At 38.4% G+C, this 20,202-nt stretch overlaps 1 protein-coding gene and 1 non-coding gene across 3 annotated transcripts in view; both read left to right on the top strand.

The window, feature by feature from the left end:
• The window catches only part of MYRIP (myosin VIIA and Rab interacting protein), a 484,292-nt gene that overhangs the window by 152,783 nt on the left and 311,307 nt on the right, over positions 1 to 20,202 (top strand). The window lies entirely within an intron of this gene.
• LOC129461874 (U4 spliceosomal RNA) lies at positions 9,798 to 9,939 on the top strand. Its single transcript, XR_008650713.1, has one exon. It is a non-coding gene; the product is annotated as a U4 spliceosomal RNA (small nuclear RNA).

The following is a 20,202-nucleotide window of genomic DNA, read 5'->3' as shown; positions in this document are numbered from 1 at the left end:
GGAACAATATTATATTAAGACAGCACTATTTCTACAGTTAAACTAGCATGACTAGCTTATAAATCAAAGCAGCACTATTGGCGCCACATATATGTGTTGCGTATTTCTTTTGGCAAAGTTACAACTTTAAAGAATTGACATTTTGGATCACCATGTGGTAGTTTAGCCATAACAGGTTGCTAATGAGGGAATCAAGACAGAGGCAGATGTTTCCTTAAATGTGAGCTTACATAAGCCACTTTAGTCGGTTCTGGTTTTAAACAATTGCATTTCTTGGGGAGCAAGTTGTACACTGGATCTTCCTTCTGAAAATCAATACCTCCCCCTCATGAGTGTTGTGCTGTGCAGACAGGAACCTCATGGTGAGGAAAAGTGTAACTTTGATTGTTGCTGCTCTTTTAATGTCATGCTAAATGGAATGGCACTTCGCAATCTCTCAACCACAGCAGTTTCCTCTTCTCATTCAAATCTAAGATACAAGCATTTCCCTAACTACTGTTTGAATCCAAAATGTTTATTTGGCAGACTGGTGCAAGTTGAATTCTGGAAGGAAATCTAGTTTTAAAAAATGTCTTAGAACATTATGTTCAGGGTTAAAGTCAAGGACCGTATTTCCCACACATGTTGTTTTTCAGGCAATTTTCCTTGAGTTTTTTGCAGAAGAAGCCAGAATGGTGCTTACAGGTGGAAGGGAAATGGTAGCAGCAGACCCAGAGAGCAAAGAGATCCACACGCATTTCCCTGATAATTATTTTATTCATTTATACTTCTGTCTTACTTCAGAAAGGATTTGAAGTGGCTTACTGATGTAACCACAGTTCTGCTAGAAGAGATAAGGCCAAAGGAAATAAAAGTGGAGAAACAAGAAGAGATCAACTCATGTTACTCTAAACTAAATCACTTGCAGTTCCCACGATTTGCGAGTCCCATTTTCCTTTCATGTTCTGGGAGTTCAACCAGGAAAGGAACAGTTGAGTCTGGATTGTTGAGGCCCGAGAGTAAGGCACTGGGTTTGAAGGACAAAAATCTACCACACTGGCCTTACTTCCTGACCTTGCTCTCTGGAAGACCCCAGATTTGGATTTTGAAATAACCCGTTACTAGTCTAGATATCTAATGTCAGAAGACCACAAAACTGCATCTTTTAGTCCTGTTGCATTATTTCTACTCTTGAAATTGGCTCCCTCAACAAGATACATTTTCCTATTTTGTTTTGAGATATTGGCTTCTCATTATAGCATCAGCCAGCCACATGTCTTGCATTAGGACCTTTAAGTCAACAAGTAGGAGATTAAAGGGAATTAAATGCAAGCATTTCAGGTAGGCCCAGGGAATAAGGGCATTAGGTGGCAGGTTACCTGGATGGTGCAGCAGGGTTAAAATTATCCCTATATGATCCTGTTTCATGAACAGAAGATGAATGGACTCTCTTAAAAGACTTTACAAGGCCAGTTAAGAGCAGGATAGTATAGCATGGTAATCGACACTCTTGATGTCTAATTAATTCTTCTGGATTCAAACTGGAGATTAGCCATTTTTTAGCTGTATGACCTTGAACAAGTGGCTTAACTTCTCAGAGCCTGTTTGCCCATCTATAGGATGGTTATAATAATACCACCTATTTCCAGATTGTTAGGAAGGTCAAGTAAAATTATGCACATAAAAATTTAGGCATCAACTGACATGTGGTAATCCCTCAGTGTCAGTGGTTATTGTGTCTAAACCCCTGACCTGTTGTTGTTGTAACTCTGCATCTTCATTGTTTAAGGAACTGAGTGACTATTAGGAGGAATTAAATTCCCTGTCAGTCTGCTGGGAAATAATTTGGAGATGGATAAGGACCCCAAAGCACTAATGGCTACATGGTTTCTGGGCTAGTTTTTTTTTTTTTTTCTTTTACTTGTTCAATGAAGGGATGGGAATTGAGGACCTATAAAGTTCATTCTCATGTGAAAGTTATCTCTGGGTGAAAGGGTGCTTCTTTGCTTGTCCAGAGATACATGTTTCCTCTGAGAAGGGCCTAAATTGCATTGCAAAATGAAGAGATTCAAGGGCTGTAGTGCAGTTACTTCTTCACAAAACATTAGCGCAGAGTGTCCTCCCACCCATGGCTTTTCAATCCTTGGATGAGGGTGTAAAGGCATCCCTAGGTCTTAGAGAATCAGGGCCTCGTGTTTTAGAGCCCTAAGTTACTGAGTGTGGGCTGTGACTTAGAATCACTGTGTAGGAAGGTGAAAGAAAATCTGCCAGCCCATTCTTGGCCAAGATGGTGGATTTGGAAGCCAAGATTCACTTGACTTGCAAACAGTTTCTGTGTTATAGAGTGGTAGAATTATAGATGATCGGTTTTTTCAATTTAGTTTTCTATTTTCAAGTTCTCATACATCGGTATTATGAGAGAACATACACATAAGACAAAGCAACAGTAAATAAAATCATGTGCAAATAATAAGCTCATGTATGAGAAGGGGCTCATATCATCTAGATGTTATAGAAACATAAACAGAAAAGGCACACACTTTGGATTACAAAGGGTCTGGATTTGGATCTGGTATCAGCACTTTCCGGGTGACCCAGTACCAGGGTATATGGTCTTGTTTTCTGTAAAATGGGTCATGCTTACCTGATTTGGCAGCTGTGCAGATTAAATGAGATGATGTGAGTGAACAGCCAGCAAAGTCAGTTGCTGTTTCTTCTCCCTGTTGGGGGAATATTTGATGGTGTGAGAAATGAGCTGTGAACAGTTCATCAAGACTGGTATTTAAGTGAGGATAACTCACTTTGTTGTCAGTTAAGCCTACCTAATCTCTTTTTTCTCATCCATCCATCCATCCATCATCTTATTTATTCATGCATACATGCATGCATTCATTCACTTATTACTTCATCCCTGTTATATTGCATGTCCTACAGTGTGCAAGATGCTATTGATGCAGAGATGAATGAAATAGGTGACTTTGTTTGGAACTTGTGAATTCATATGCAAATGTAGGGATGACCCCCTGCTTCTTAAGCACTATCTTGTGTGTTGCTATTTAAACATAATACTATGATCACAGTAAAAACATAAAGCTTAGTACTTGAGTTAAAGATGCCGCAAGGTTGATATTCTACATGTCCAAAGTTGAATATTTATGTACATGTGAACATGTGTATATTTATATTTCTAATAATCATATATCTGTCTTAAAAGTAAAAGCAGTATTTTTCATGTGATTTCTCTCATTTGCTCATTGTTTGCAGCTTATTTTACTAATATAGTGACATATTCATATTATATGTTAGAAATCTACATTTGCAAAGATCAGCTAAGTTTACGTTTAAGATTGAGAATAGTCCGGAAGGATTGTGTCTAGCCAATTACATTTTTATTCTTAATTTTAAAACTCAGTATTAAAATAGTTCACTGTCTTCTATTTTCTGTATACTATCTGGGGCAGTATGTGGTGCTGAGTGACTTAATATTTTAGATTTCTTTTTCAGCTGTACATTTAAATTCCTTTCTTATTTTAGTGCCTGACACTTCACCCAAGAATGTCACCTTATGCATTTAAAATGGGAAAATATTTATTTTCATCTTCTTTATCTTCCTTTTCTTTAATTTTTAGCCCTTAATTACCATTATGAGCAACTTGGATTCTATTTTGTTTCAATTCAGAAAAAAAGCTTTGCTTTCTACTACTTCCAAAGTATTTTAAGCACTATGAAGAGTTTTAAATGGTATACATGATAATATAGCAGGTAAGAAGTTGCATGAGTTTCAAACCAAGAGACAATAAGATGTTGTGCAATGGACCATTGGTAAAGAGGTGGCAGCATGGGGCTCCTCACAATTGTTTGTTATTAGAGCCTGAACGTGAGAAGAAATCACTTCTCTGCTCTCTAAGAGCCTTCTCTATTAGTTATTAGGTTACTATAGATAAATTCTTAACACCTATCCAAGATCTTAATTCTTCCCTTTCAAAACTGGGTAAAGGTCGATTTCTGTCCATGGCAAAGTCTTGTTTCGATGTTAAACTCATTGCAGAATCACTCTGAGGCCCGGCTGCAGTGCTGTTTATAAAATCCTTGCTTCAGGGTCAGGCTGCAAGTAAAACATCATTTAGAAGAGCTTTTGGCCTTTCACAAAATTGTCATGAACCTTTGAAGAAGAACTTGGAATTATATACTGCTTTGAAGCATACTGCAGTAGAATTTCATAGTCGTTTTTATGGGCCATGACAATTTTTGAAGATGCTTAAAACTTTTCTTATAATCTTCATTTAATATGTGTATTCATCTGATCATTATAACTGCCTGGAGAATCATTGGAAGTATAAATATATTGGGTCATTTTGATACAGGCATTTTCTAGTTTTGAAACGAAACTAGAAATCCACTGGAAGACCCCAGATTTGGAGTTTGAAATAACCTGTTACCTGGATGGTGCAACGGTTAAAATTATCCATATACAGGCATTAAGTAATAGTTTGATAAAGTATTTAATGTACAAGTATAGAGCAGTAATAATTCTTTATAATTTTTTCTCCATGTCTTTCCATAAATTTTCACAAGTGCATACAGTGCATTTGTGAACATGTTCCATATTAAACTGATTAATATTGTGACCCAATTGGATTTTACCTTCTTTATATACATATCTGTAGATCCCCAAAGCCTCCAAGTGTACTGATCCCCAAAGCCTCCAAGTGTACATCCAAGTGGATGATTTTATATACATTCCCTAAGACCATTTTCTGGTAGCCATGTAACTCTGAATTGCATTAAAAGAAAAAATAAAGCATTTTATAGACTTAAGTGTGATTTTTCTCAATTTAAACTCTACATTCTCCCTATTTGGAGCTACTTAATGATTTGCTGTGTCATTTCCACTCCTGAGTCAGTACAGCTTTATTTTTTTACTTAACTATAGCAATTAAGAATATATTTAAGCTAACACGGTGAAACCCCGTCTCTACTAAAAATACAAAAAATTAGCCGGGCGTGGTGGCGGGCGCCTGTAGTCCCAGCTACTCGGAGAGGCTGAGGCAGGAGAATGGCGTGAACCCGGGAGGCGGAGCTTGCAGTGAGCAGAGATCGCGCCACTGCACTCCAGCCTGGGTGACAGAGCGAGACTCTGTCTCAAAAAAAAAAAAAAAAAAAAAAAAAAGAATATATTTAAAATCTCAACTCTTTGATCTTCCTAGTAGATATTTTTATTGGTCAGGGTCAGATAGAGAACCTATAGGAGATATATATTAGGAGATTTATTGCAAGGAATTGGCTTATGTAATTTTGGGGATTGACTAGGCTTGACCATAATCCATGAGGCAGGTCATCAGGAAGGGCAGGCTGGAACCCTCAGGCATGGACTTCCACTGACTTAATCAGGCTTGTTCGGATTATCTAGGATAAGTCCTCTTACTTAAAATCAACTGATTATGGGTTTTAATCACACGCACAAAATACCTTCACAACTACAACTAGATTAACGAATACCTGGGGACTGTAGCCTAGCCAGGTTCACACATAAAATTGACAAAATTTAAATGAAAAATATTTCAAATTTAGCAAAATAATATACATTTCTGCATAATTGTATATGTTTGATATCAGTTGAAACTAGTTGTTCCTTTTGTGGTTGCAGTGAAATACACGTTGTGAAAGTGAATGTTTAAGTCCCTATAATCTTGGGCCAGGAAAGGCCATTAGCAAGATGATGTGGGTGGCTGCCCCTGAGCTTCTGTCCCTGTAGCTAAGGCAGACCGGTGGCTACTCCAAGATCTCAAGGTAAGTACACCCCAGCCTGTTCTGTCTTCTCTCTTGCTTCTCAGAAATAGGCTTTCTGAAGGGCTCTGTCCAATAAATGGAGAGGGATTTCCTTGGCTGTTTAGAGTGTATCTATTGCCAAATAATTATCAAAAACAGCCAGGCCTAAGCCCAGAAGCTTTGGAACCAAGGGAGGGCACCCTGAGTTTTACCAAGAACACTGAAGATATTAAAGGAGAGGTTCTCCAACGGTTACCAGAAAACAGGTTACATATAATATGCATTTGAAAACTCTGAATGACCACTATATTTTCTTGCTTCTGCTCCAACTTCAAGAATAATAGTTTCTTAAAGGCACAGATTATATATCCTCAGAGCATGTCATAGTGAATAGCATAGATATTAGTGTTCCAGCAGGAAATAGTACACCCAAATTAGGATAAGGTGAGGAGGGTAAACCAAAAGTTTTGTTTAAAAAGGTGTGGGCCAGCTCTAGAGAAACCTGAAATGATAGTGTAGTATCCTATAGCCATTATTATCCTCAGTCGGGGGCAGGGTGTGGGTAGGGAACAAAGAGATTACTGAAAGCATAAAGAGAATGCCTAGGACTGAGAGTTGCCCTTATAGGTGCTGTGGCCTTTGCTGAAGCAATATAATTAGTCCTCTGGAGAGGGAGCCAAGGGAGAAGAAATATGGTACCCTGATTCTGAAAATCCACCACACTGTCTCCCTCTAATCACCTGCCAGGGTTTCCAAATGGCTGAACCCACCAAATATCAGAGGGCCAAGGGCCTACCAATGTGATCCCTCGAAATCAGCCACCTGAGGGCACAATGGAGAGTGGACCCAGAAGGGCACACAGGAGATAGAACACCCTTCACTCACATTATACAGCAGCTCCAAGCATGTGAACCTGAACAAGCTATGTCATTTCTCTGAGCCTCAGTTTTCTCACCTTAAAATAATGTAATCATAGTTATCTGGCAGGGTTATTTAGGGGCAGATAGTATATGTAAATGTGAATTACTCTTTTTTTAAACTTTTATTTTAGGTTTGGCATATATGTGAAAGTTTGTCATGGGGGTTTGTTGTAGAGATTATATCATCATGCAGGTATTAAGCCCAGTACCCAGTAGTTATCTTTCTGCTCTTCTTCCTCTTCTCATCCTCCCTGCTCAAGTAGACCCGAGTGTCTGTTGTTTCCTTCTTTGTATTCATAAGTTCTTATCACTTAGCACCCATTCATAAGTCAGAACATGTGGTATTTGGTTTTCTGTTCTTGGATTAGTTTGCTAAAGATAATGGCCTCCAGCTCCATCCATGCAAAAGAAAAGATCTTAGTCATTTTTAGGGCTGCATAGTATTTCATGGTACATATGTGCCATATTTTCTTTATCCATTGTGTCATTGATGGGCATTTAGGTTAATTGAAGTCTTTGCTATTGTGAATAATGCTGCAATAAACATTTGCATGTATGTCTTTATGATAGAATGATTTATATTCCTCTGAGTATATACCCAGTAATGAGATTGCTGGGTTGAATGGTAGTTCTGCTTTTAGCTCTTTGAGGTATTAACATACTGCTTTCCACAATGGTTGAACTGATTTACACTCCCACTAACGGTGTATAAGTGTTCCCATTTCACTGCAACCTTGCCAGCATCTGTTATTTTTTGACTTTTTAATAATAACCATTCTGATTGGCACGAGATGGTATCTCATTGTGGTTTTTATTTGCATTTCTCTAATGATCAGTAATAGTGAGCTTTTTATCATATGCTTGTTGGCCACATGTATGTCTTCTTTTGAAAGGTGTCTTTTCATGTCCTCTGCCCACTTTTTAATGGGGTTGTTTTTCTCTTATAAATTTGTTTAAGTTTTTTATATATTCTGGATATTAGACCTCTGTCAGATGCATAGTTTGTAAATTTTTTCCCATTCTGTAGGTTGTCTACTCTGCTGATAGTTGCTTTTGCTGTGCAGAAGCTTTTAAGTTTAATTAGATCACACTTGGTTTTACTTCTGCTGCAATTTCTTTTGTTGTCTTTGCCAGGAAATCTTTGCCCATTCCCATGTCCAGGATGGTATTGCCTAGGTTGTCTTCCAGGGTTTTTATAGTTTTGGGTTTCACATTTAACTTTTTTTTTTTTTTTTGAGATATAGTGGCACAATCTCGGCTCACTGCAACCTCCACCTCCTGGGCATGCCTCAGCCTCCCAAGTAGCTGGGACTACAGGCACATGCCACCACACCAGACTGATTTTTAAGAGATGGGGTTTTGCTGTGTTGGCCAGGCTGGTCTCTAACTCCCGACCTCAAGTGATCCACCTGCCTTGGCCTCCCAAAGTGCTGGGAATAAAAGTGTGAACCACCACGTCTGGCCACATTTAAGTCTTTAATCCATCTTGAGTTGATTTTTGTGTATGGTATAAGGAGGGGGTCCAGCTTCAATCTTCTGCATGTGGCTAGCCAGTTATCCCAGCACCATTTATTGAATAGAGAGTCTTTTCCCCATTGCTTATTTTTGTCAGTTTTCTTGAAGATCAGATGGTCGTAGGTGTACAGACTTATTTCTGGGCTCCCTATTGTTTCATTGTTTTATGTACCTGTTTTTGTACCAGTACCATGCTGTTTTGGTTACAGAAGCCTTGTAGTATAGTTTGAAGTCAAGTAACATGATACCTCCAGCTTTGTTCATTTTGCTTAGGATTGCCCTGGCTATTCAGGCTCTTTTTTTGGTTCCATATGAATTTTAAAATAGTTGTTTTCTAGTTCTGCAAAGAATGTCATTGGTAGTTTGATAGGAATAGCGTTGAATCTGTAAATTGCTTTGGGTAGTATGACTATATCAATGATATTGATTTTTCCTATCCATGAGCATGGAATGTTTTTCCATTTGTTTCCATCTTCTCTGACTTCTTTGAGCAGTGTTTTATAATTCTCATTGTAGAGATCTTTCACCTCCCTGGTTAGCTGTGTTCCTAGGTATTTTATTCTTTGTGTGGCAATTGTGAATGGGGCTTGCCTTTTTGATTTGGCACTCAGTTTGGCTATTGTTGGTGTATAGGAATGCTAGTGATTTTTGTACATTGATTTTGTATCCTGCAACTTTGCTGAAGTTGTTTATTGGCTGGAGGAGTTTGGGGGCCGAGACTGGGATTTTCTAGATATAGAATCATGTTGTCTGCAAACATATAGTTTGACCTCCTCTTTTCCTATTTGGATCCCCTTTATTTCTTTCTATTGCTTGACTTCCCTGACTAGGACTTCCAATACTGTTTTGAATACGAGTGGTGAGAGAGGGCATCCTTGTCATGTGCTAGTTTTCAAGGGAAATGTTTCTAGCTTTTGCCCATTCAGTATAATGTTGGCTGTGGGTTTGTCATAGATGGTTCTTATTATTTTGAGGTATGTTTCCTTCAATAAGTAGTTTATTGAGAGTTTTTAATATGAAGGGGTATTGAATTTTATTGAAAGCCTTTTCTGTGTCTATTGAGATAATCATGTGGTTTTTGTCCTTAGTTCTGTTTATGTGATGAATCACATATATTGATGTGCATATGTTCAATCAACCTTGCAGCTTGGGGATGAAGCCTACTTGATCACCGTGGATTAGCTTTTTGTTGTGCTGCTGGATTCTGTTTGCAAGTATTTTGTTGAGGATTTTTGCATCGATATTCAACAAAGATACTGGCCTGAAGTTTTCCTTTTTTGTTGTGTCTCTGTCAGGCCTTGGTATCAAGATGATGCTGGCCTAATAGAATGAGTTTGGGAAGAGTCCCTCCTCAATTTTTTGGAATGGTTTCTGTAGGAATGGTACCAACTCTTCTTTGTATATCTGGTAGAATTTGGCTGAGAATCTATTAGGTCCCAGGCTTTTTTTGGTTGGTAGGCTGTTTATTACTGATCCAATTTTGGAGCTTGTTGTTAGTCTGTTCAGGGAATCAGTTTCTTCCTGGCTCAGTCTTGGGAGAGTGTGTCCAGTAATTCATCTGTCTCTTCTAGGTTTTCTAGTTTGTGTGTGTTCGTTACTCTTAACAATAGATGGAGCTTCACACAGTGGCAATTGTTGTAGTCAATGACGTTTATCTGAAGCACAATTATTGCTAATTGAAAACTTTTTCCAGGACCCTGCTGTGATGACTTGAAATATAGTTGGCATTGGCAGTTTTTGATAGTCTCCACAGAGACTAAATTAAAAAAAAACAATAGATAGCATTCAATATAATAACTGCCACTGTTATTATAATTGTCACAACTGCTGTTACCTCAACTAATTCATAAAATAGACATGAAGTTCATTTCATAACGGGGAAATAGATAAGAGATTGAAGAAGCATTTTGAACTGTGTTAGAATAACTGTAGCATCTTACGTGTGTGTGTGTGTGTGTGTGTGTTAACCTAAACTCTGAAAAGACAAACCCCCCATCTTCTTTCAATGCTCTTAGTGATCATACATTTCTACTTTTCCCTACTTATTTGCCAGAGATAAAAACAAAATTAGTAAACTACCCCAGTTTGAATTCCATTTCCCTCTAACCTACCTGATGGTGGAGAATTTAATGACAGAAAATGGCCAAAATATTTGAGATCAGTGGGGAGAAATTGTGACTAATGCACATTGTTTGACTTCATAATTACTACAATGTGATGTCATAAAAACTGTATTAGGTGGATAATAACATTGTGAGTAGTAATTGTGTCTACATGTGTAATTTCTTTTCTCTGTAGTATTTAGGATTATAAGGGAGGATTTATAGATATGTAGGGAAAAAAGTAATTTTTTGCTTAACCCTCATATGTTCTTAGTTGAAAGAGACACTTGTAACAACAGCAGCAGCAACAAAAAAGCAGATTAACAAGGGAAAAACAGAAGTTTTGTTAACATGTATATTTCATACATACGTGGGAGATACCTAGAGAACGAGTAATTATCAAAGAGGTGACTCTGAATTGCACTTTATATAACATCTTCAAAAAGAACAGTAAATTTTTAGAGAAGTGACAAAACAAAGGAAATGGACTTTGAGTCTCCAGCGGCAGCAACTTGTGGGAAGGCAAATAAAGGCTAGTTAGTAAAGCTTGTTGATGTAGATTCCTCTGGTGCCATCTCCAGGTCTATAAGGGTCTAAAGTTGTTTTCATTGGTTAGATTTTGTTCTTCTTGGTAGAAAAGGGAGATGGGATATATTATGTTTTTGTAAACTTATGTCCTGATTTTAGGCAAATAGAGGGAGGGCAGAGAGCTCTCGGGTATCTGCTTCTTTCTTGCCTTCAGCTCAACAATCCTCCTGTCAAAAAGGTGTATTGGGGTGGCATATTATGGTCTCTCACAGTTACAATAGTATAGATAATAATGTATATATTGATAGACTAGATTACTGTGCTTTACTTAAAAGTACAATCTAGGTCATAAATCAAATAGAAAACCAGATGGAAGCATTTTAAAAATTCATCTTGGAGAAGAATCAAAAGGTATCTGTTGTCCTTGCACAAAAGAAATCTGTACCTTCAAGGTCCCGGGAACACTAGCAATAGCACACTGATTTGGCATAAGCTGACCACGTGCTAATTGGGAACAGGACTTCTTAGAGATCACCAAGAAATCACCTCATTCTTCAGCCTTGGTCACATAATTAAATTTGCATCTAATGCTCTAATCTTTAGATGATTTTGAATTAAATTCTTATTTATTCCTTATGACAAGCACTCTGTTCTGTCTTCATGGATGAGACTCCCAGCTGTGAATAAAATCAGGTTGGAGGTTTTTCTACAGTTTATCATATTATACCTATAAATGATTCATGTGCCATCTGTTGACCATAAATCCAGTTAAGGAATTCTAATAAATGTATGATTTCTACTTCCTAGAGTAAAGCAAAATCGGCATTTACAACCTTCCGGAGCAATAAAATGCCAGTAAAAATATAATTAACACTTATGGTTCTTTGCTATTCCTAAGCATTAATCACCTTAAAACACAGGATCAGGTATCTGTATTTCCATGACTGTCAGCTACAAAATGTTGGCAACATGTTAAACTTCAATTACTTTTTATAATATCTTATATTCACATGAGCAAGATTTAATGACTCACAAAGACAATTTGTAATAAATACAGATATTCACCCTGGAATTTTCTCTTTCAATGGGAATAATTATTAACAACACTGGTTTCTTCTCTGAGGTAGTAATTTTTGGTAGTTTGGTTCTTATTCAGAGTGCACTGACAATGTGATTATTATTAGTAACTCTGTCTTTCCCAGCATGCAATTATTTGCATATTAACTTAACTTTGTTATTGGGTGAAAATAGCACCATATCAGCAGAGGGATATGATTTTAAAGTATCAGTGACATGAAATAATTTTAACGTGGAACTAAACTTTGTTATGATTCTAAATTTACTTTTAAAAATAACAGATATTTCTTTTTATGACTACAGATTATGCAGCACAAAATAAGGAAATAAATTTAGTCTAAAAAGTATCAAACCCCAATCCTATTTCTGTTATTTTGACTTTTTTTTTTTTACATTCCAATACATAGTTTTATTTTATTTATTTATTTATTTTTGAGACGGAGTCTTACTCTGTCACCAGGCTGGAGTGTGGTGACGCGATCTCGGCTCACTGCGACCTCTGCCTCCAGGGTTCAAGCAATTCCCCTGCCTCAGCCTCCCAGGTGGTTGGGATTACAGGCACATGCCACCATGCCCAGCTAATTTTTTGTATTTTAGTAGAGGTGGGGTTTCACCATGTTGGCCAGAATGGTCTCGATCTCCTGACCTCGTGATTCACCTGCCTTGGTCTCCCAAAGTGCTAAGATTACAGGCGTGAGCCACCGCACCCAGCCCCAGTACATAGTTTTTTGTTGTTGTTGTTGTTGTTTTATTATACTTCAGGTTTTAGGGTACATGTGCACAATGTGCAGGTTTGTTACATATGTATCCATGTGCCATGTTGTTTTGCTGCACCCATTAACTCGTCATTTAGCATTAGGTGTATCTCCTAATGCTGTCCCTCCCCCCTCCCCCCACCCCACAACAGTCCCTGGAGTGTGATGTTCCCCTTCCTGTGTCCATGAGTTCTCATTGTTCAGTTCCCGCCTATGAGTGAGAACATGCGGTGTTTGGTTTTTTGTCCCTGCGATAGTTTACTGAGAATGATGTTTTCCAGTTTCATCCATGTCCCTACAAAGGACATGAACTCATCGTTTTTTATGGCTGCATAGTATTCCATGGTGTATATGTGCCACATTTTCTTAATCCAGTCTATCGTTGTTGAACATTTGGGTTGGATCCAAGTCTTTGCTATTGTGAATAGTGCCACAATAAACATACGTGTGCATGTGTCTTTATAGCAGCATGATTTATAGTCCTTTGGGTATATACCCAGTAATGGGATGGCTGGGTCAAATGGTATTTCTAGTTCTAGATCCCTGAGGAATTGCCACACTGACTTCCACAATGGTGGAACTAGTTTACAGTCCCACCAACAGTGTAAAAATGTTCCTATTTCTCCACATCCTCTCCAGCACCTATTGTTTCCTGGCTTTTTAATGATGGCCATTCTAACTGGTGTGAGATGGTATCTCACTGTGGTTTTGATTTGCATTTCTCTGATGGCCAGTGATGATGAGCATTTTTTCATGTGTTTTTTGGCTGCATAAATGTCTTCTATTGAGAAGTGTATTTTGACATTTTTTATTTGAATATTCACTCTCAGTATTTTTTGACATAGGGATGTGTTCTGATTATGCTTCGGCAGATTAAGATGGTAACACATGGGAAGCTCACACAGATGGACTGGGAAATAGAAACAGGTGTTGCACTCACCTGCCATTTGTTTCTTTTTCCCCCTTTCAATTCTTTTCTTCTAAAATGAGAGAATGGGTCCTTCTTTCCATAGTGGCAGTGAAGCTGGAGTACATTGACGGGCTTCTTCTTTGGACCAAAAAATAGTCCATGCCTTGCAAGTCTTGATTTTATCTCTTGGTGCAACTGATGAGTAATGTGACTCTTTATCATACTGTCTTTGTGTTTTGGAAGTAGAAATAATAAAATGCATGTGTAGTAACACTAATTCTGTAAATAGAGAATGTACATATGTGTGTTCATATTGGTTTTTAAAAGATCTGGAGGGAATATTCATAAATATTAAAAATAATTGGGCTAAATACTCCAATTAAAAGACACAGAGCAGCAAATTGGATAAAGAGTCAAGACCCATCAGTGTGCTGTATTCAAGAAACCCATCTCATGTGCAGAGACACACATAGGCTCAAAATAAAGGGATGGAGGAAGATCTACCAAGCAAATGGAAAACAAAAAAAGGCAGGGGTTGCAATCCTAGTCTCTGACAAAACAGACTTTAAACCAACAAAGATCAAAAGAGACTAAGAAGGCCATTACATAATGGTAAAGGGATCAATTCAACAAGAAGAGCTAACTATCCTAAATATATATGCACCCAACACAGGAGCACCCAGATTCATAAAGCAAGTCCTCAGTGACCTACAAAGGGACTTAGACTCCCACACAACAATAATGGGAGACTTTAACACCCCACTGTCAACATTAGACAGATCAACAAGACAGAAACTTAACAAGGATACCCAGGAATTGAACTCAGCTCTGCACCAAGCGGACCTAATAGACATCTACAGAACTCTCCACTCCAAATCAACAGAATATACATTTTTTTCAGCACCACACCACACCTATTCCAAAATTGACCACATCGTTGGAAGTAAAGCTCTCCTCAGCAAATGTAAAAGAACAGAAATTATAACAAACTGTCTCTCAGACCACAGTGCAATCAAGCTAGAACTCACGATTAAGAAACTCACTCAAAACTGCCCAACTACATGGAAACTGAACAACCTGCTCCTAAATGACTACTGGGTACATAACGAAATGAAGGCAGAAATAAAGATGTTCTTTGAAACCAACGAGAACAAAGAAACAACATACCAGAATCTCTGGGACACATTCATAGCAGTGTGTAGAGGGAAATTTATAGCACTAAATGCCCACAAGAGAAAGCAGGAAAGATCTACAATTGACAACCTAACATCAAAATTTAAAGAACTAGAGAAGCAAGAGCAGACACATTCAAAAGCTAGCAGAAGGCAAGAAATAACTAAGATCAGAGCAGAACTGAAGGAAATAGAGACACAAAAACCCTTCAAAAAATCAATGAATCCAGGAGCTGGTTTTTTGAAAAGATCAACAAAATTGATAGACTGCTAGCAAGACTAATAAAGAAGAAAAAAGAGAAGAATCAAATAGACTGAAGAAAAAATGATAAAGGGGATATCACCACCAATTCCACAGAAATACAAACTACTGTCAGAGAATACTATAAACATCTCTACACAAATAAACTAGAAAATCTAGAAGAAATGGATAAATTCCTCCACACCTACACCCTCCCAAGACTAAACCAGGAAGAAGTTGAATCCCTGAATAGACCAATAACGGGCTCTGAAATTGAGGCAATAGTTAATAGCTTACCAACCAAAAAAAGTCCAGGACCAGATGGATTCACAGCCAAATTCTACCAGAGGTACAAGGAGGAGCTGGTACCATTCCTTCTGAAACTATTCCAATCAATAGAAAAAGAGGGAATCTTCCCTAACTCATTTTATGAGGCCAGCATCATCCTGATACCAAAGCCTGGCAGAGACACAACCAAAAAAGAGAATTTTAGTCCAATATCCCTGATGAATATTGATGCAAAAATCCTCAATAAAATACTGGCAAACCGAATCCAGCAGCACATCGAGAAGCTTATCCACCATGATCAAGTGGGCTTCATCCCAGGGATGCAAGGCTGGTTCAACATATGCAAATCAATAAACATAATCCAGCATATAAACAGAACCAATGACAAAAACCATATGATTATCTCAATAGATGCAGAAAAGGCCTTTGACAAAATTCAACAACCCTTCATGCTAAAAACTCTCAATTAATTATTGATGGGATGTATCTCAAAATAATAAGAGCTATCTATGACAAACCCACAGCCAACATCATACTGAATGGGCAAAAACTGCAAGCATTCCCTTTGAAAACGGGCACAAGACAGGGATGCCCTCTCTCACCACTTCAATTCAACATAGTGTTGGACGTTCTGGCCAGGGCAATCAGGCAGGAGAAGGAAATAAAGGGTATTCAATTAGGAAATTGAAGAGGAAGTCAAATTGTACCTGTTTGCAGATGACATGATTGTATATCTAGAAAACCCCATTGTCTCAGCCCAAAATCTCCTTAAGCTGATAAGCAACTTCAGCAAAGTCTCAGGATACAAAATCAGTGTGCAAAAATCACAAGCATTCTTATACACCAATAACAGACAAACAGAGAGCCAAATCATGAGTGAACTCCCATTCACAATTGCTTCAAAGAGAATAAAATACCTAGGAATCCAACTTACAACCACTGCTCAATGAAATAAAAGAGGATTCAAACAAATGGAAGAACATTCCATGCTCATGGGTAGGAAGAATGAGTATCATGAAAATGGCCATACTGCCCAAGGTAATTTATAGATTCAATGCTATCCCCATCAAGCTACCAATGACTTTCTTCACAGAATTGGAAAAAACTACTTTAAAGTTCATATGGAACCAAAAAAGAACCCTCATTTCCAAGTCAATCCTAAGCCAAAAGAACAAAGCTGGAGGCATCATGCTACCTGACTTCAAACTATACTACAAGGCTACAGTAACCAAAACACCATGGTACTGGTACCAAAACAGAGATATAGACCAATGGCACAGAACAGAGCCCTCAGAAATAATGCCGCCTATCTACAACTATCTGATCTTTGACAAACCTGACAAAAACAAGCAATGGGGAAAGGATTCCCTATTTAATAAATGGTGCTGGGAAAACTGGCTAGCCATATGTAGAAAGCTGAAACTGGATCCCTTCCTTACACCTTATACAAAAATTAATTCAAGATGGATTATAGACTTAAATGTTAGACCTGAAACCATAAAAACCCTAGAGTAAAACCTAGACAATACCATTCAGGACATAGGCATGGGCAAGGACTTCATGTCTAAAACACCAAAAGCAATGGCAACAAAAGCCAAAATTGACAAATGGGATCTAATTAAACTAAAGAGCTTCTGCACAGCAAAAGAAACTACCATCAGAGTGAACAGGCAACCTAGAGAATGGGAGAAAATTTTTGCAATCTACTCATCTGACCGAGGGCTAATATCCAGAATCTACAATGAACTCAAACAAATTTACAAGAAAAAAACAACCCCATCAACAAGTGGGTGAAGGATATGAACAAGACACTTCTCAAAAGAAGACATTTATGCAGCCAAAGGATATATGAAAAAATGCTCATCATCACTGGCCATCAGAGAAATGCAAATCAAAACCACAGTGAGATACCATCTCACACCAGTTAGAATGGCGATCATTAAAAAGTCAGGAAACAGCAGGTGCTGGAGAGGATATGGAGAAATAGGAACACTTTTACACTGTTGGTGGGACTGTAAACTAGTTCCACCATTGTGGAAGTCAGTGTGGCAATTCCTCAGGGATCTAGAACTAGAAATACCATTTGACCCAGCCATCCCATTACTGGGTATATACCCAAAGGACTATAAATCATGCTGCTATAAAGACACATGCACACGTATGTTTATTGTGGCACTATTCACAATAGCAAAGACTTGGAACCAACCCAAATGTCCAACCATGATAGACTGGATTAAGAAAATGTGGCACATATACACCATGGAATACTATGCAGCCCTAAAAAATGATGAGTTCATGTCCTTTGTAGGGACATGGATGAAGCTGGAAACCATCATTCTCAGCAAACTATGACAGGTACAAAAAACCAAACACCGCATGTTCTCACTCATAGGTGGGGATTGAACAATGAGAACTCATGGACACAGGAAGGGGAACATCACACACCAGGGCCTGTTGTGGGGTGGGGGCAGAGGGGAGGGATAGCATTAGCAGATATACCTAATGTTAAATGACGAGTTAATGGGTGCAGCACACCAACATGGCACATGTATACATATGTAACTAACCTGCACGTTGTGCACATGTACCCTAAAACTTAAAGTATTAAAAAAAATTATTCTGTGTGTTTTTGTTTTCTCTTTTGTACTTTATATTCTAAATTTCCTTTAATCATGAAAGGTTTATTTAAAAAAAAAAAAAACGGGGATAATAATAAGCAAAACTGCCCACTTCCCTCCTTACGTTATCCACGAAGGAATGCCTCCAAAGAAAACATTATAGACGTGAGAGAGGAAGTGTGCATTAAGGGGAAGTCCATGCTGAGGGCTAGGAGGAAATGAGGGGGGCAAGTCTTCAGGTCAGGCTCAGGCTTAGCACACTCAGAGCAGATCTCTTGGGAGAAAATGGGGAGGATTCACTGAATCAGCTTCCAGAAACTGACAGGAAATTCACACGCCCCCCAGTTGACGATGGAATTGTTACCACCTTTGGACAAGGATGCTCTTGTTGATATGACCAGTGTATTCTCTGATGCATTCCCAACCTGATGTTTGTTCAGTGCCTGCAGAGCCAGGCAAAACTCACTCCGATTGCCTTTGGCCTCCACCTCCACAGGACAGATGTACTGTCTCCAAGTGCTTGGCCTGGTAACTTTGGGTTAAACACAATTGGGTGGAAGCTAGTGTTGTGAAATGGAGATCTGCATAAAACTTGAGAGGGTAGAATATAGAGAGTCAAATCAATAAACCTTGAGGCTATTTAATTTCTAGATCTACATGATCTACATTTTTTCTTCTATCCTATGTACCTTCTGCCCTCCTCCTTTGTAATTTCTTCAGACCCAACCTTCCAGGCCCCTCATATAAAAATATTTCTCTCGTTTTCCTGAGATGGTCAGTGCTGGTCACCACCTTGCAATATAAGGGTCAGCTTTCCCCTCCTTTGGGTTTGTACAAGAAATCAGTCATTTATCAATGTCTGTGGAGCCCCTATTATATATGTCTGAGGTCCTGGTTAGGGTAAATGTCGTCACATATCCATACAAATAACATCCATTTATTAACAACAACAAAAAAGACTTTCCAACCCTCATCTCAACAGGACACCTGATATACGAATTCACTGTGTAGTTAGAACTGCCATCTTTAGCCCTTCTAATGTGGTTCTAGACCCAGACGTGCTATCGTGTTGCTACTGATGAGGGCTAGTCTTAACTGATGCCCTTGAATTGAGACTGGGGTGCCATATAATGCATTCATAGAAATTAGCAATGGCTATCCTAGTCCTCAAGAGAAATTTAGATAAGCTGTATTTTGTGCATTGATATATATCAGACTCCTGTGACACTGGAAGTTTTATTTTGCCTGGATAAGGTTACTGAACAAGTAGCATCTCAGTTTGAGACACTAAGATTGCCAGTGGGTGACGAGCACTGTGGACATGAGCCATCTGTGCTGTGGAGTGTGGCTGGTGTCTCCCATGGCAGTCTCTCTTGTCTGCCTGTCATTAGGTGACCTTGAGGCTGTGCAAAGTGAGTTATGCAGCATCTCCCTGATTAAATGCATCCTGTCTCTCTCACATTGTAAAAATAATTGTGGACTTTATGTTCCACCTAGGATTATAATTCCTCAGTGCCATATGTTTGGGTTGACATAAACAGTCTTCCCAGAAATTTGGCACAGGCCTGACCGTGTGCTGATTGGGAACAAGACTTCTTAGAGATCGCCAAGAAATCAATTCATTCTTCAGCCTTGGTCACATAACTAAATTTGAGTTTAGTGCCCTAATATTTAGATGGGTACCTCCGTGATCTTCCTAAAGACATTTGTTTGCAAGGAAAGTGCTACACAGTTTATCTATGTGTTTCACTGGACTTTGTATTTTTTTAAAAAAAATGCCACCAGACTATATCACTTAGATCTCCAGTCTCCTTTATGTTCTAAGTTGTAGCATTTTTTCACTTTCAACATATTTGATGCAAGATTTTCTTATTACCTCCACTTTTGAAAAATGATATAAAGTAAGAGGAAATTGCATAGGAGGTGGAGAAGCCCATCTGTAGAAATGCTGGTAGCTTCATTGTACATTAGTGTTGACTCTTGAATGAAAAGGAAAAACTCAGTAGCTCTGGAATGCCTAAGTCCTAAAGTTTTTCATACAGTAGAGCTCTGTGAAGCACCAACCCAGTTTTGTTTGTTTTTTGTTTTGTTTTTCTGTTTTTTGAGATGGAGTCTTGCTGTTGCTCAGGCTGGCTTTGAACTCCTGGACTCAAGCAATCATCCTGCCTCAGCTTCCTGAATAGATGGGATATACAGACATGTGCCACTATGCTTAGCTTTCAAACTGTATTTTTAATGAGTTTGTCCCTCTTAGGATATTCATTGTTTGGTAATTAAAACTAAGCAACTGGCCAGGCACGGTGGCTCATGCCTGTAATCTCAGCACTT

The sequence above is a fragment of the Symphalangus syndactylus genome, chromosome 1 (assembly GCF_028878055.3).
Source record: "Symphalangus syndactylus isolate Jambi chromosome 1, NHGRI_mSymSyn1-v2.1_pri, whole genome shotgun sequence".
In the NCBI taxonomy this organism is placed as follows: domain Eukaryota; kingdom Metazoa; phylum Chordata; class Mammalia; order Primates; family Hylobatidae; genus Symphalangus; species Symphalangus syndactylus.
This window is presented reverse-complemented; position numbering and strand designations above follow the sequence as displayed.